This window comes from Callospermophilus lateralis, unplaced genomic scaffold (assembly GCF_048772815.1).
Source record: "Callospermophilus lateralis isolate mCalLat2 unplaced genomic scaffold, mCalLat2.hap1 Scaffold_45, whole genome shotgun sequence".
NCBI classification, from domain to species: Eukaryota; Metazoa; Chordata; class Mammalia; order Rodentia; family Sciuridae; genus Callospermophilus; species Callospermophilus lateralis.
In genome coordinates, this window is record NW_027514398.1 from 5,374,031 (window position 1) to 5,390,682 (window position 16,652).

At 35.0% G+C, this 16,652-nt stretch overlaps 1 pseudogene; it reads left to right on the forward strand.

Moving 5' to 3' along the window:
* The first annotated feature begins 542 nt into the window (after positions 1 to 542).
* Positions 543 to 16,652, forward strand: part of LOC143388925 (lysine-specific demethylase 5B-like) — a 59,204-nt pseudogene continuing 43,094 nt past the window's right edge.

Sequence of the window (16,652 nt, forward strand, 5' to 3'; positions counted from 1 at the left end):
GATTATGTTTCCAGCCATTAATTGATGCTTCCACTGTAGGAGAAGGGGAGGGATAAGAGGGAGAAAGGGAATGCTATCTAGTTTGACTGAACATGACTGAAATTCACAAAGATAATTGACAACTTTCCCTTTGTAGTGCCCAGCCTGGGTGGTAAATCAGTTACTTTAAATCATCCCACATGGTGAAGTTTATCCATTTATAATGTATTAAAATCTGGGAAATCTGCAGCTACAGAATATTAACAGCAGGTCAACAGAGAATCACATCTGAAATTCAAAATAAACAATGAAAAAAAAAAAACTAGTCAATCTTAGGCTCGTTAAGTGCATTTTTATGGATTGTATTTTCTTTCTTCAGCGTGAATCCAAAGGACAAAAACTGGCCCTGTGGCTTTTACTCTTTCATTATCCCAAACAAGAAAGGAAAGATGGTGTGGAGAACAGAAACATAAAATAGCTGTTTCTACAAAAATGATCATATTCCTCATAGCTTCATAATTTACTCCCAGTCCATAAGGCCCTCAGTTCCTGTGATTGCAATGATGGATGACTCTGCTTCAGCTACATCGGGCAAAGATGCTGCAGGATGTACAATAGAACAAATGAACCAGCAGGACAAAATGGCAAGCGGGCGTGCCAAGGGAATTCTCCTCAGTGGAAGAGTAGATAGTCAGTCCCCAGAATTATGTAAAATGTGGCTTGTAAATATTGCTCTCATTGTGGACACGCGCATGTGTAACTTGACAGAAAGGGCAACACTGGCATAGGATAATGCAAAATATTTTCCACTTCAGTGCCCATATTTTTCACATGACCAGATTTTGCATTAAACAGAGCTCTAACTCAATGCCCAGTGAATTGTTGAGGATGTAAATATATGTATTTAAACACAGAGGGAAACCATTTATAGTTTCATCAATGAAATTTGGTTTACTCTGAAGCTTGTAATTCAGTACTAAGGTAAAGCTAAATTGTTGGTAATACTTGATTAAAATCATATTTAAAGATTACCCTGAATCTCTCTATAAGTCAATATTAAATTTGGACTGACTCAATTAGCAAGTGCAACAATACCCTGTATATTTGATCTCTTCTGCTCACTCTGCCATCCATTAACAAAAGGAGCCTTGGATTACAAGGCAGACATACTTATTCCTACACCTGTCTTGTGCAAATTGTATAGGGAAGAAAAATTCTAAATAACCATACTTTACACTGTCTCATGTAATCTAATATATATAGACCCTATACTGAAGACTAAACGCTTATAATCCTAACAGGACCTTAGTAGTTTAGACCTTGAATCAGCAGTGAATTAGAGTGCTCATTTGCAATTACTTTGAGTTACTATTATCTGGCCAGATCCACTCCTTGGCCAGTTCTTAGGAACAATTTACAGATCCATTTTGCCAGATATGTCTTTATCTTCTTTCTCAAATAAAAACTTCTGTTTCACAGGGGTCCTATTTTTGGGGTGTGTATAGTTTATCTGTTTTGAATTTTTTTAATTTTTATTTTTAGTTTTTTTGTAGGAAAGAAATGTGCTATTTCCCTATCATACCAACAGAGTAGAGTTGAAAAATAAAGTAAATAGAGTAGAAAAATAAAGTGAAAACTCTCAAGTAAAAATAAATAGAGTAGAAAAATAAAGTAAAAAAATCTTAAGAAGTACCCTAATATTACCCACCCGTATAGAGTTCTGTCAGATTTAATTCATATAGACATGAAATAGACTGTTGCCTGTGTGTACGTGTTTGGGATGGGGAAGGGGAAACCATAATCTTAAGATTGCCTCTCCGGACAGATGCAGTGACCTGTATTCATTCATTCAGTAAAAAATGAATGAAACCAAGATGTGAGTTCCATCTTTTTCATATTGAAGCAGTTTCATTCAATGTTTTTGACTATTTTTATCTTTTGTGGGTTTTTAATTTTTTGGCTCAGGAAAGGAAAGGAGAAACTAAAAAAGGGATGATTATCATGAAATAATATTTTGTGCAGTTTTTATTTTTCAGGAAAGTGATTGGAAGTTATACTTCGGCTTAGAAATGAAGATAGAACTTTACTGTAGTTTCTCTGTACACACAATATGCATTAATTTTGCATCACTCATTGCACTTTATGCAATATTCTTATTTCATAAGGGGTTCTATGGAAAAAGAATTTGGAGAAACAGTGAAACAAAGTTAATTGGATAGTTTTACTATATAACTTAGAAGAATGTTTCATATGGGCATACGAAGTGTGCACATCATGAAGAGATATTTCATAAGTTTCACTCAAGTATATTTAAGTTGGAAATTTTTGTTTTCACTTTTACAGCCTATTCATATCCTGAGAAACATGCCTTGTACAAACTATATTTTGAAAAAGTCTACCTAAATGTTGCATGAATAAGCAAGAATCGTTGATCTTAAATTTTATTTATCATAGACAGTATTTTGATAAAGTGGATTGCTATAATACATGCAAATTTCTCTTTGTGCATTCTACTTTATTTATCTTCTGCTGCTGTGTAGAGTTAGAATATTATGTGAGTTATCTCTTGCTTTATTGAAAAAACTTCCAAATAGGTTGATGACCATTTTTGACATGCTGAAGCATTGGCTGTGCTTTGGAAACTAGAACACTATATTGTTTTTTAACCACTATGTAAGTGGTTAGAAAACATCCCATACCCATGCAAAATCACATGTAATCTGGTGCTCTTATTTATATTGGTTGTTTTTAAAATATACTTTTTTCATTTGACATTCAGGAACTCAAGTTCAGTGAAGGAAGATGGCATATTAAAATGGAAATAGCATTAGACTGAGGTTTAAGGAATGAGAGTTTAATTAATATTGGCAGTACAACTCCTGGAAGTTCATTTTATGGGCCTCAGTTTCTTATATAAAAGATGAAGACTGTATGATTTATATATTCTGAGTGTAAGATGTGAAATCAAAACTTAATAAGGATTAAGAATAATTATTTCTTTATACATATATGAGCCATTCTTATTGTAAATAAAAATCATGAAACAAAAAATTAGCATTTCTATATTTTCTCAACATTTATGTAAAACATAAATATTAACATTTGAAATAGACTAGATGTTTATTAAGTGAGACTTCATATAATAAGAAAACATTTCTTCCCTACCTTCAGACTCAAATTATTTCTGGTTAAAATATTATTTTTAAATACAAATTGGGCAAGGAGACCAGAGAATCTTGTTTTTAGTGTGTGTTCATCTATAGAAATTTTTCTCTATCAAAATAGTCTTTAGATTAATAGATTCAGAATTCACTTGCATATCTTTCAACACATCAATCTAGGAGCAAAATGCTTTTTAGTGCGTTTTTGTTTAAAGAAGAATGTGTACCTACTTGTTAGAAATCTTGGCACCTTCCCTCCTCTGTATGTAGAAGATATAATAGCTTGACATTAAAAGAACTTAGCTTCAACAAAATATACCCATTAATTGTCACAGCTAAATTCTTCTTGGCAAAGAAAAAAGGGTACAAAAAAGAAAAGTGCGAGTTCATGAGAAGAACACAAATTAAGCCTTTTAAAATTCCTTTGGTTTAAATGCCTATGTTTTATCCATTGTTCAGTAAAAGACATTCATTACGTTTTTTTTTTCTTATGATTCATTGCTAGCTTTTTTATTTTAAAGATGTGTCAATTGTACCCTTTTAACATAAATGCAAAGTGCTTTATACCATTAAAATATTTTAAGGAAAAACATGATCTTGAATTTTTTAAAGACATACTTCAAAATTTGTGCTTAAAAATATACTGTGGCAGAAAAGATTAAAATGTTTGCAATTCATCTGTCTTGTGAGAGGTCTAGAGCAAATCTAAACATGAAATGTTTCATCTTGAAATGGGCAGAAAAATACTTTACTTTTTTTGTAAAGATAAATATCTTTTATTTTGAAAAAGAAGGAATCGTTTTACTTTCTTTGTTGGGCCACTCTATGTGGGTCTGTTTAGTTTCTTGTTTATCATTTCACTTTGACATGATAAACACAATTTATCATGGCACAATTACCCGAATTAGAGGCTACTGTAAGCTTGTTGAGGATGATAGGTATTCAGTTATGGCTTTAGGGCAAGCAGATGGACTCCCCAGAGCCCAGAGACACTGAGTCTTGTTCTACCTGCAGGCTCCAAAGCAGGTGTGCACTGCTGATGGGGTTGCTCCAAATGGAAAGTACACAGGTGATGCTAATTAAGGAAGCTCAGGGACTAGGAAGGAGCTCTCAGTTTATTGCTGATGGTGGAGTGCCAAAGGTTAGTGAAAAGCAGTATTGTCTGCTGGCCCAGGGAAGATAAGAACACAAAGGGCACAGGAAAGGATTTGAATACAGGCACTTATCAGGGTGCCTTTTAAACTACATAATGCTGCAAATAATGGAGTGCTTTTAGCAGTAAAACTGGGAGTCCTTTTATGAATGTACTAATTTATTAACATCAATTTGTGTTACCATTTAAGTAGTTAGTTTCATTTTTTCCTGACTTGAAGAGAAAACATCAAGAAAACCTTAGACCAACCTCAAATAAGCTATGATTAAATTAAAAATCAGCTATATCACACACTTATAAATAGTTTCATATGGCATAATTTTATACCCACCTTGGCAACAATTCTTTCAATTCAATTGGCTATGTGTTAAATATATTTTCCTGTTATTTGGAAAATATGTTTTAGAGACATGAATACTACATTCCACAGAACAATGTAATTGCTTTTTTTTATGTGATGATCAAATGGCTAATTTTAATAATTATAAACCTGAATTCATGATAAACTTGTAGATAATTGTGAACTTTACATATGCTACTTTGTATTAACTGTATTAGATTTGCTTTAAATTAATATCAAACTATAAATTATCAAAAGAACAATGTTTAAAATTAGAAGCATATCACTTGAATATTCCAGACTTCAGCATGGTTTTCCATAAAGTAACTTATTGAAGGTAAACAGGTCAGAGATCACCTCAAGTGTAGGCATTCTATAATTGATCATTAAGAAATTTAATTAGTGTCAGGTTTGTTTTTGTTATCTTTTGTTACTCAACTATCTATCCCAATATTTAATGGCTTAAATCCAGAACAGTTTTATTTGCCTAAGATTTTATAGGTCATGAAAAAAGGGGTAGGTGTGCTTGACTGGGTATTTCCTCTGTTCCTTGTAGTATTTTCTGGGATTGAGCATTTGGCTGGATTCATCTGGGTTATCAGCTAGTGAGCAGGGTCAGTTGGAGTGCACAGCTAGCTGATGAATGGAATCCATTCACATATGTGGTGTCTCAGCTTGAATGGCTGGAACAGCAGGGGTATGGCTGGCTGGACCTCTACCCATCTCCATGTTCTTTATCCAGTAGGATAGGTGAGGACTCAGAGAAGTTAAAAGCTGAATATAAGACCTGTGTCTAGCATTACAAGGTGGGGCTGGGGATGTGGCTCAAGCAGTAGCGCGCTCGCCTGCCATGCGTGCGGCCCGGGTTCGATCCTCAGCACCACATACAAACAGAGATGTTGTGTCCGCCAAATACTAAAAAATAAATATTAAAATTCTCTCTCTCTCTCTCTCTCTCTCCCTCTCTCACTCTCTCTTTAAAAAAAAGAAAAAAAAAGAATTACAAGGTGTCATTCCCATCACATTCTATCGGCCAAAGACAGTAAGCTTAGATTCAAATGGAGGGAAAATAGATTTCAAAGCAGTATGAGATAATGGAATGGCAGATATTATTATATCTTCTTCCCAAATGCATCTGAATCATTTTAATGTCTTTCACTTTGCAACCAGAATTTGCCCCCTATTTATGGAACTATCTACCTAAATAAAACACAGGTGACTCTAAAATACTAATATTTATTTGGAAATGGCAGAGTATTGCAAGGGGACTATGCCTGTCGTAGGAAATAATGGGCCTATTCAAAGACACTGATGCCAGGGGAAGTTTTTAAAGACAAAAATGAAGAGGATTACCTCATATATTTCAAAACAATAATCCTTAGTCACAAGGGTTAATAACAAGTGTGGCACCAATTCAAGTTTGAACAGACGGTTGCTGGGCAGATGACCTTGTGGAAGTACTTTTTGCATGAGTTTTTTGGTGGCCTCTGTGCAAGTTAATGGTTCTAGCAGAGCCTTTTGTGATAGTTCTTATCAGGCAACAATTCATAACCCTTTCTTCATAAACTCCTGGCTGTGTTTGCTTTTTTAGAATTCACCTACAAGCTAAAAATGATTCGTTCTCATGAGGAATGGGGTTCAGGTTGAACTCTGCCCCCACATCCTTCCCTAAGCAACACCCAAACCTACCTGGACACCAAAGGCAGGAAAAGTCAAACATCCCACACCCTACTTTTAAGGTCTCATTAGACTGTAAACACAAGCTCTACCTTTGGTCTTTTATGAACTAATCACTTTTAAAGAGATTCAAAGCCAGGGTCAGGAAAGGGATAGTAGAAAGACTAAAAATCATCTTGAGCCTCAGAAAAGGTAGAAAAAGAACACAAAAACTTTGTTGTTGTGTTGATGTCTCAACTAAACATACATTTGTAATTGTATTCAAAAAAGGAAGTTAAATGGTAATCTATTTTAATAGATGCAAATATTTAACAGCAAATACTTAGCCCTCCTACAATTAAGATTCATTAACTTTAAGCCTAACATTCAAAGTGGAAACATTCTTAAACCCCACATATGATCCCTAATAGTCATATTTAAAGTCAAAGACTAAACTTAAACCTGAACTGAAATTAGCTTGGAAATTGCTTAGCTCACCCCACTACTGTTAAATGTTTAACAAGGCAAACTGCTAGTCCATTCAAAATATTAATAGATTCTTATTGCTATGGTTTCATTGTCTGTGCCCCTCCCAAAACTCATGTGTTAAAATTTAATCACCAAAGTGATAGTATTAAGGGGTAGGACCCTTTGGGAAGTGATTAAATCACAACGGCAGAGTACTTATAATAGGATTAGAAATCTTATAAAAGGGTTGGAGGAACTAGCCCAGACCCTTTTACAAACCTTCCACCCAAGTAGAACACAGCATTCAAAACACCATCTTGGAAACAGAGACCTAACCCTCACCAAATATCAAAACCTACCAAGAACTGTGAAAAATAAAGTTCTATTATTTACAAGTTACCCAGTCTCCAGGATTTTGTTTTAGCAGCATAAACACATTAAGACAGTGACCAGGCTTCAAGGATAGATGCCCGTTTGAAAGAATAAAGGATGTATTGAGACACAAACATTTAAGATGATGCACATCCACTTAAGATGGTAAATTAACAGGTCTTTTCTAAACCTTGATAACTTCAATTTTCTGCCAGACATTGTTTTTCCTTACTGGGATCTTAAGTATGGAAGAAAACTGAACCAAAACTACTTATTAAATTATAACTTCTGGGGCTGGGGATGTGGCTCAAGTGGTAGCGCGTTCGTCTGGCATGCGAGCAGCCCGGGTTGGATTCTCAGCACCATGTACAAACAAAAATGTTGTGTCCGCCGATAACTAAAAAAATAAATATTAAAAGAAAAGAAAGAAAGACAAGGTCTTGGCTGCTCTTTTAAAAAAATAAATAAATAAAAAATAAATAAATAACAACTTCCTTGAGAGAAAAGCTGTGGTGTTACAGCTATTTGGTCACAATCTGACTATTTGGTCACAATCTGACTAGGTGTTAGCATTCCAAAATAAATAATGTGTGCCTGTATTGGTAACAGTAGGGAAGAAGAATCTAAAGTTTCTTCTGGTCCCATCCAGTGATTTACATATCATAACTATGAGTGACCGAAAAGAAATATTAGTTTTCTGTTAACTTGTCATGATTAGCCCACATCATGATTATCAGTCCATTTGGGTAGAAAGTGATTTGTTCCAGGGATTCAGTTAGCTTTTTTAGAATCCTTCTTCGTGAATTTTAAAAAAGATATTTTCATTATAGGCCTGTTAAGACTTTCAAGGAGGGGCTGGGGATGTGGCTCAAGCGGTAGCACGCTCGACTGGCATGCTTGCGGCCCAGGTTTGATCCTCAGCACCACTTACAAACAAAGATCTTGTGTCTGCCAAAAGCTAATAAATAAATATTAAAATTCTCTAAAAAAAAAAAAAAAAAGACTTTCGAGGATATGCCAAAATCTGTATGAATCATTTCAGTAGGTGATTTTGGGAGACTTCTGATGAGTAAATTTGGGAATGGTAAGGTATCTATGTGGTCTAGTTAGCTCCCTTACTCTACTGTTTATGAACAACATGATACTTGGCTAGTTCCTATAAAGTGACCTGACAGGAAACTGTTTCTTTGAGGTTTGATGAAAAAAGATCTCTGAGAGCCATTTTATATTTTCTTCTGGTTTTGAGGACCTGTAATTGCCAAGTTTATATATACATATGCATATATATGTACTTTTTATTGTTCTGAAGATTGAACCCAGGGCCTAACTGGCTAAAAACCCAGCCCAATTACCAAGTTTTGTTAAAAGTGGTGAAAAGAGAATTTAAACAACTCAATTTAAAATTAACACCCCAGGCCCCAAAATTAATCCAATTAATAAATGAGTTAAGCAGATACTTCTCAAAAGAATTAAACCAGATACTTCTCAAAAGAAGCATACAAATGACCAACAAATATATGGAAAAAAATGCTTAGCATCTTTAGCAATTAGGGAAATGCAAATCAAAACACAACAATACAGCTGTGATTTGGGAGGTTGAAGTAGGAGGATCAAGTGCAAGGCTACCTCAGCAATTTAGTGAAGCTCTAAGCAACTTAGAGAGATCCTGTCTCAAAAAAACAAAAAGGATTGGTGAGGTAGCTCAGTCTTGGAGCCCACCTGGGTTTAATTACCCCCACACACACACACCAAAAAAAAAAAAGGAAAGAAAATACAAGTAATAGTACAAGCTGGAGAGGATGGGAGGAAAAAGTAACACTTTTAAACTTTTGGTGGGATTGTAAATTAGCACAACCACTATGGAAATTAGCATGGAGAAACCATCATATGACCCTGCTAGACCACTCCTATTTATCTTAAAGAATTAAAGTCCGAAAACTGTACTGATACACGCATGCTCATGTTTATAGAAGCACCATTCACAATAACCAAACTATGGAACCGTAGTCTAGGTGTCTCTCAGTGGATGAATAGATACAGAAAATGTGGTGTAAACATAATGGGAGTTTTATTCAGTGATAAAGCGGAATGAAATTGTGTCATTTTCGGGAAAATGGATGGAACTTGAGAACACTATATTAAGCAAAGTAAGCCAAACTCAGAATGTTAGAGGGTCAGTATGTTTTCACTCATGTGGAAGCTAGAGAGGAGAAAGGAAAAGAAAGGTTGGGGGAAGGGGTCTCATGAAAAAGGAAGGGATATCAGTAGAGTAAAATAAAGGGACCAGTGAGAGGGAGGAGAAGGTTAAGAGGAGATCCTGGGGAATGATATATGAACATATGTGTTAGCAATGAATCCTACCATTATGTACCATTCCTTTTCTTTTTTTTGTACTGGGGATTGAACTCAGGGGCACTCAACCACTGTGTCCATTCCCAGAAGTATTTTTGTATTTTATTTAGAGACAGGGTCTGTCTCACTGATTAATTAGTGCCTTGCTGTCGCTGAGGCTGGCTTTGAACTCGCAATTGTCCTGTCTCAGCTCCCAAGCAGCTGGGATTATAGCTGTGCGCCACTGTGCCTGGCCTACCTTTCCATTCTTGTGGTTGTACATGATTTGGAGTTACATTGGTCGTGTATACATATATGAAAACAGGAAAGTGTTAAATAATATAGTTCTTGTAGTTTTTATTTTGAAAGTTAAAACTATATTTTAAAGTTTTAAAAATGAAGGAAATTAAATCTCAGCAGGGAATTTATTTAGAACCACTTGTAATCTATGATTTCTTATTACTTTATGGACTGAAAATATTGTTTTTCTGTAAGAAAAATGGTTTATTATTGGGCTGGGGTTGCGGGCTTGCCTAGCATGTTCAAGGCTCTGGGTTCAATTCTCAGCACCACATAAAAATTAACAAAATTAAAGTATTGTGTACAACTATTAAAAAAAATAAAAAATGACACTTTTTGTTTTTGGGTGTACAGGGAATTGAACCCAGGGGCACTTCACCAATGATATACCCCCCCAACCATTATTATTTTTTGAGATTGAATTCTTGCTAAATTGCTTATGGCCTCACTGAGTTGCTGAGGCTGTCCTTGAACTTGTGATCCTCCTGTCTCAGCCTCCCCAGTTGCTGTAATTACAGGCATATTGCGTCACCATGCCTGGCTAAAATTTTTTAAAAATCTTTTTTCTGTATTGCCATGGATGAATCCCACAGCATCATTCATGCTAGGGAAGCCCACTACCACTGAGCTGCATTCCCAGCCTTTAATCACTTTATTGATTAGGTTACATGATATTTTCCTTTTAGATTAAGTGTTGAGATAGAAAATTTCAAAATGTTTGTAAGTGGAGATCTTATTATTTGACTTCTTAATCTGAAAATCATTTCCCCTAATTTTTACTTATTAGAGCCTTTTTATAATGGTTTCTTATCTTTCTTTCTTAATGGCTTTCCCATCCTTATTTAAAACACATGACCCAATGAGGCCAGACTTTGCCAAGGCTCTCTTGGGTTCCCCAGGATAGTGAGCATTCAAATAATGTGCAGTTCTTGTGTTGTTGTTTTTTTAACACTGGGGATTGAACTCTGGCACTCATCCACTGAGCTACATCCCCAGCCCTAGTTTGTATCTTATTTAGAGACAGAGTCTCACTAAGTTGCTTAGGACCTCTAGTTGATGAGGCTGGCTTTGTGGTCCTCCTGCCTTAGCCTCCTGAGCCTCTGGGATTACAGGCACATGCCACCGCACCATGCAGTTCTTTTTTTTTTTTTTTATTGGATACACCTTTGTTACTGAAAATGAAAGTCCCAAAAGGAATGGCATTTATCTTTTTTCCTCTAATTTGCAACTGAAAGAGGAGGCAAACATTTGAGTAGATATTTTAAAATGAAAAAAAATGATTTTTGAAACCTTTAATTATAAATTTTAATTGATGTGTCATTATAAAATATAATTGAAGGGACTCTTGATGTGTCACTTTTAGTATTCATTTTATTTGAGGCTACAGGCTAAAATAAGCATAAATTACTTATAGAAATATAAAGATATACTTTAATTTTTCAAAGTTTTTCAGGCTTATCAGGACATGAAATTTCTATATCATGTGTTTATGTTTAGAGATTAGAAGGTTTATTATCTATCTGATCAGTTAGGGAATAATTTATATCACCTTCAAATCCTTTTGGATGGTATGATAAAACTAAATATTTGATCACTTGTTCGTATATGTGATACAGGGAGAGAACCCAGGGACTTTCAACCATTGAGCCACCTCCCCAGCCCTATTTTGTATTTATTTAGAGACAAGGTCTCACTGAGTTGCTGAGTCTGTCCTCAAACTTGCCATCCTTCTGCCTCAGCCTACTGAGCTGTTGGGATTATAGGTGTGTGCCACTGCACCTGGCAGACTTTCATCTTTAAAAAGATGGACACAGCACCTTTATTTTGTTTATTTACTTTTAAGTGGTGCCTGAGATTCATCCCAGGGTCTCACACATGCTAGGCAAGTGCTCTACCACTAAGCTAGAACCCCAGCCCCTAGACTTTCATCTTTTTGACTAGTATGGAGTATTTTTAACTTTCATCTTTAAAAAGATGGACACAACACCTTTATTTTATTTAGTTTTAAGTGGTGCCTGGGATTCATCCCAGGGTCTCACACATGCTAGGCAAGCACTCTACCACTAAGCTAGAATTCCAGCCCCTAGACTTTCATATTTTTGACTAGTAATGGAGTATTTTTATTTTTTTTATTATTTTAAAAAGAGAGAGAGAATTTTTAATATTTATTTTTTAGTTTTTGGTGGACACAACATCTTTATATGTGGTGCTGAAGATCAAACCCGGGCCGTACTCATGCCAGGCGACCGCGCTACCGCTTGAACCACATCCCCAGCCCTAGTATGGAGTATTTTTAACTTGAACATAACTACCATTTAAATATTAGCCATAGTCTTTATTTATTTATTTATTTGGTACCGGGGATTGAACTCAGGGGCACTCGGCCACTTAATCATATTCCCAGCCCTATTTTGTATTCTATTTAGAGGCAGAGTCTCAACTGTTGCTTAGCGCCTCACTGTTGCTGGGGCTGTCTTTGAACTTGTGATCCTCCTGTCTCAGCCTCCTGAGCTGCTGGGATGTCATAGTCTTTATTGAGAAGGCAGTGTGACTGAAATGGCATTAAACATTGTATTCTTAAACAACTAACCCTCACGTGTTAGAACTTGCAGGTGGGCATTTCAACTGAAGTCTTTTATATCACTAAAACAAAACTAAACTTCTATTTTTTGTTACCCCCCACCCCCATCCCTGGTACCACTGGGGATTGAATGCCAGTGTGCTCTACCACTGAGCTTCATCCCCAGTTTCTTGACAGTCTCATTAAATTGCCCTGTTGTTATCCTGGAACTTAATCCTCCTGCCTCAGCCTCCTGAGTTGCTCTGTCATGCCTGGCTTTTTTTATTTTTAAACAAAAAAACTATAGTGATAAATTCCTGCAGTATAGGTTTGAAAGGTGAAAAAGCCTTTCTTCCTTCTTCCTGTTATGGTAGTCTTTAAAGTACATAAAACTGTGAACACAATTTTTCATGTTTTGTTTTTGTTTACTCATTGAATCTTAGCTATTTTCAATGTTGAATGCCTAGATATTTTATTTATTACCGCTGATTAGTTTTATTATTTACAGATGTACCAACATTTGCTTAACTTACTCCTCACTGATACATATTAGGGCTTTGTTGTCATTTATTTTTGTTTTGTTTACTGAGGACTGAACGTAGGGGCTGTCTACTGCTGAGCTATGTCCCCAGTGCTTTCTGTTTATTTTGCTCAAGCTGGCTTTGAACTAGTTATTCCTCTATCTCACCCTCCCAATTAGCTGGGATCACAGCTGTGTGTACCACCAAGCCCATCTTAGTGTATTTGGGTGTGTTTTTTTTTTAAATAATTTTTAATTTATATGTTTATTTTTAGTTGTTGATGGACCTTTATTTTACTCATTTATATGTGGTACTGCAAATTGAACCCAGTACCTCACACATGCTAGTTAAGTATGCTACCACTGAGTTACAATCCCGGCCCACGTATTTGGTTTTAAGTTGAAACAATTCTACAGTGAATTTCCTGTGTCTACATCTTGTTATTGTGAATACTAATGCATATTTGTAAATTGCTGTCAGGGAATTTCTGGGTCAGAGGGCATATGCCTTAATAAGCTTCCTAAATATCTTACCATTAAGAGTGCACAGTTTGTCACAAATTTCTAATATCGATGGTATGTGTATTTTCAGTCTTTGCTAAGTAAGATAGGTAGAAACAATATAAGCTTTGATTATTTCTTATTTGGAATTAATTTGGACACTAATCTTGGGATGATTGGTCATTTTCCATTTCTTTTTAAAAATTTGGTTCGGGGGATTAAACCTAGGGCCTTGTGCATGCTAAGCATGCTCTCTCACTACTGAGCTACACCCTAGTTTCCCCCCCCAATTTTTTCTTATTGATCAGAGATTCTTTATAAATCTGGAACTTGCAAATGCTGTATGTTATTCATTGTTATTTTAATATCCTAATATTTCTTCCTAACATAATACTGCAGTTAATTTCACACATGAAATTTGTTCACTCTGGTTGAATTATTCTCTTAGGATAAATTTCTGTGTATGAAATTCGGTTAAAGGATATGAACTTCCTTGAATTATATCTTTTCAATATTTTATTTTTCTATTTCAAAGCCACTTTTTCTTTTTTTCCTGATCTCCTTGATCTACTTTATTGATTTCCCTGTTCCTATAATTATGATTATGATTGTTTTGGTTGAATACATTTACATTGTTGTGCAACTATCACTGCTATCCATCTCTGGACTTTTTCATTATTATTTCAAATGAAATTCATTAAAAAGCATTTTTAAAATATTTTAGCTCTTACCTTATTGTAGATTTTTGTTTGTATTTAGCTCCACATAGGTAAATTTATATGTTTTTCTTCTTGCTTGATTCTTTCCTCATGATCTCAGTTCTCCCAGTATAGAAGGATTCTCTAGAGATCAGGTATCTATATGAATAGACATATTAAGGATAGTGAAAATTGGTTTTGGATGTCAGTTTCTCCTTCCCCCTATTGAAGAACTTATCTTCAACTTTTTAATAAAAGCTAATGTGACTAGAAGTTTAAATATATAAAAATATATATTATGGTGTTGATATAGCTGTTTTGTAGTAAGATACTTCTGTAGTAAATAAGAAGTTAGAGTCTCTTTACCTAAACCTGTTTTTTCAACACAGGCTGGCGCTTAGTGATATTGCTGGGCTCAGCAGGGAAGGGGGGGAGTATATGTGATATATCATTCATTCGTGTATATATTCTGCTACTAAATGTCAAATAATTATAAATTCTTCTAATAAGAGCTTTTGCTCTCTCCTAGGATTGGCAGCCACCTTTTGCATGTGATGTTGATAAAATTCATTTTACTCCACGGATCCAGAGGCTGAATGAATTGGAGGTAATGTCTTTACTATTGTTCCTGTTTCCTGTATTCCTGAGGGGTCCACTTTGAAGAGGCTTTGTCACCAATCTGGTAGGGAAAGAAATTATGTCCAATAGTTGATGATCATGGTAAAACAATTTGCAGTAAGGCCATTGAAACAGACAAATTTTACTAAAAGCAATGATACTTGTCAGACACTTTTTGGTCTGTTAGTAAATCCTATATTAAGGCGATAATCATTAGAATTTAGGTTTTGAAAAGAATTACACAGTAGAACAGATTCTATAGTCCTAATTTCTTCAAAATGCATAACTTTGTCACTTAGATTTAATAACACTTTAGTTTCCTAAGGAAGAGTGAGGAACACAGAACATTCTCTAGAGAACAGATGTTTTTTCAGTTTCTAGCCACCAAGAGCAGGGTAGATAAGACTTGTGTTTTTTGTTAGTTTTAAAATCTGATTTTAATTTTGAACTAAACATCCTTAACTGAAACAGAGCACATATCCAACAGAATTTTATAGACATTGATAATAGGATTAAAATGTGTATACTGTAAATAATTTCAGTGTATTTTCAAATTCAAATTAAACCTGAAAACAGAAGATAATTACTAACTTGAAATCTTGGTATGATTGAGAATATCTGAATATTGATCCAAATTTTGGTCTGGCTTCAAGTTAAATCTCCCCAAACTGTCCAGCTTATATTTGGCAAAGAGAGTAAAAATAAAAATGACTGTATAATAATAATATGTTTAAAAAGTTTCCTTTTTTATCTTTAAATTATAGGCACTTTTAAAAATTGATATGGGGGCTGGGGTTGTGGCTCAATGGTAGAGTATTTGCCTGGCATGTGAGAGGTACTGGGTTTGATTGTCAGCACCGCGTATAAATAAATGAATAAAAATAAAGATCTTCTAACAACCAAAAATATATATATATTTTAAAAACTGATATAGACCGCATCTGGTGTTGCATGTTTATAATTCCAGATACTTGGGTGGCTGAGCTAGGAGGATCAGAGCTGGGGATGTATGTAGCTCAGCAGTACAGTGTTTATCTACCATGCACAAGGCCCAGAGTCCAATCCCCAGGACCATTGAAAAAAATTTGCTATAGAAGCACTATTATAAATCTGGTTTTAGATTTGTGTTTGAGCAAGTAAGAAAATTTCTACTTGCAACAAGCCTTTGAAATCTTGTTGTAAAAAAACCAAGGTGGGCATATAAAAACTTGTCACGTAACTTAAGCTGTAAAATGAAATTGTGTTTACTCTGGTACCTCTTAAATGAAGCACCTTTTAGGGTAAGAACTTATGTTATAAGACTGTTTATTGAGTGTAGAACTCCTTGCCTGACACATGCATGATAAGGGCTAAATTAAGGTTTTGTTGAGTTAGTATATAAGTTTTTAGCAAACTTCATTTATTTACTTTCAGCTATTTCTCTATTAAAGTATGATTGTTTAATCAGCTTTATCTTGTATCCTTTGATTATTTCTCTTGAATTCAGAAATAGTTTTGCATTTAAATATTCTAAGAATGAAAATGTGGCACAGGCAGGTAATAGACATGAGCTTTAAAATAAAACTAGGTAAGTTTATTTTATAAGCAGGCATATGTGCCTGTGGTCTGAGCTATTCAGGAAGCTAAGGTGGGAGGATCCCTTGATCCCAGGGATTCAAGCTCATCTTGGGCAACATAGTGAGACATGTCCAAAAATAAGTAAACAAACACATAAACAAAATATCTGAGATTAATGCTCAGTTTTTTGTCATTTAGGCTCAAACTCGTGTAAAATTGAATTTCCTGGACCAGATTGCAAAGTACTGGGAGTTACAGGGAAGTACTCTAAAAATTCCACATGTGGAGAGGAAGATCTTGGACTTGTTTCAGCTAAATAAGGTAAAGGGCTAATGACCATCTTACTCATTTATATAATTGTGAACAGTGCATTTGGTTTTCTTTGCCTTGTGAAGAAACTTGTTTAAAATATATAAAGTGAAGCTGGGTGAAATGGCA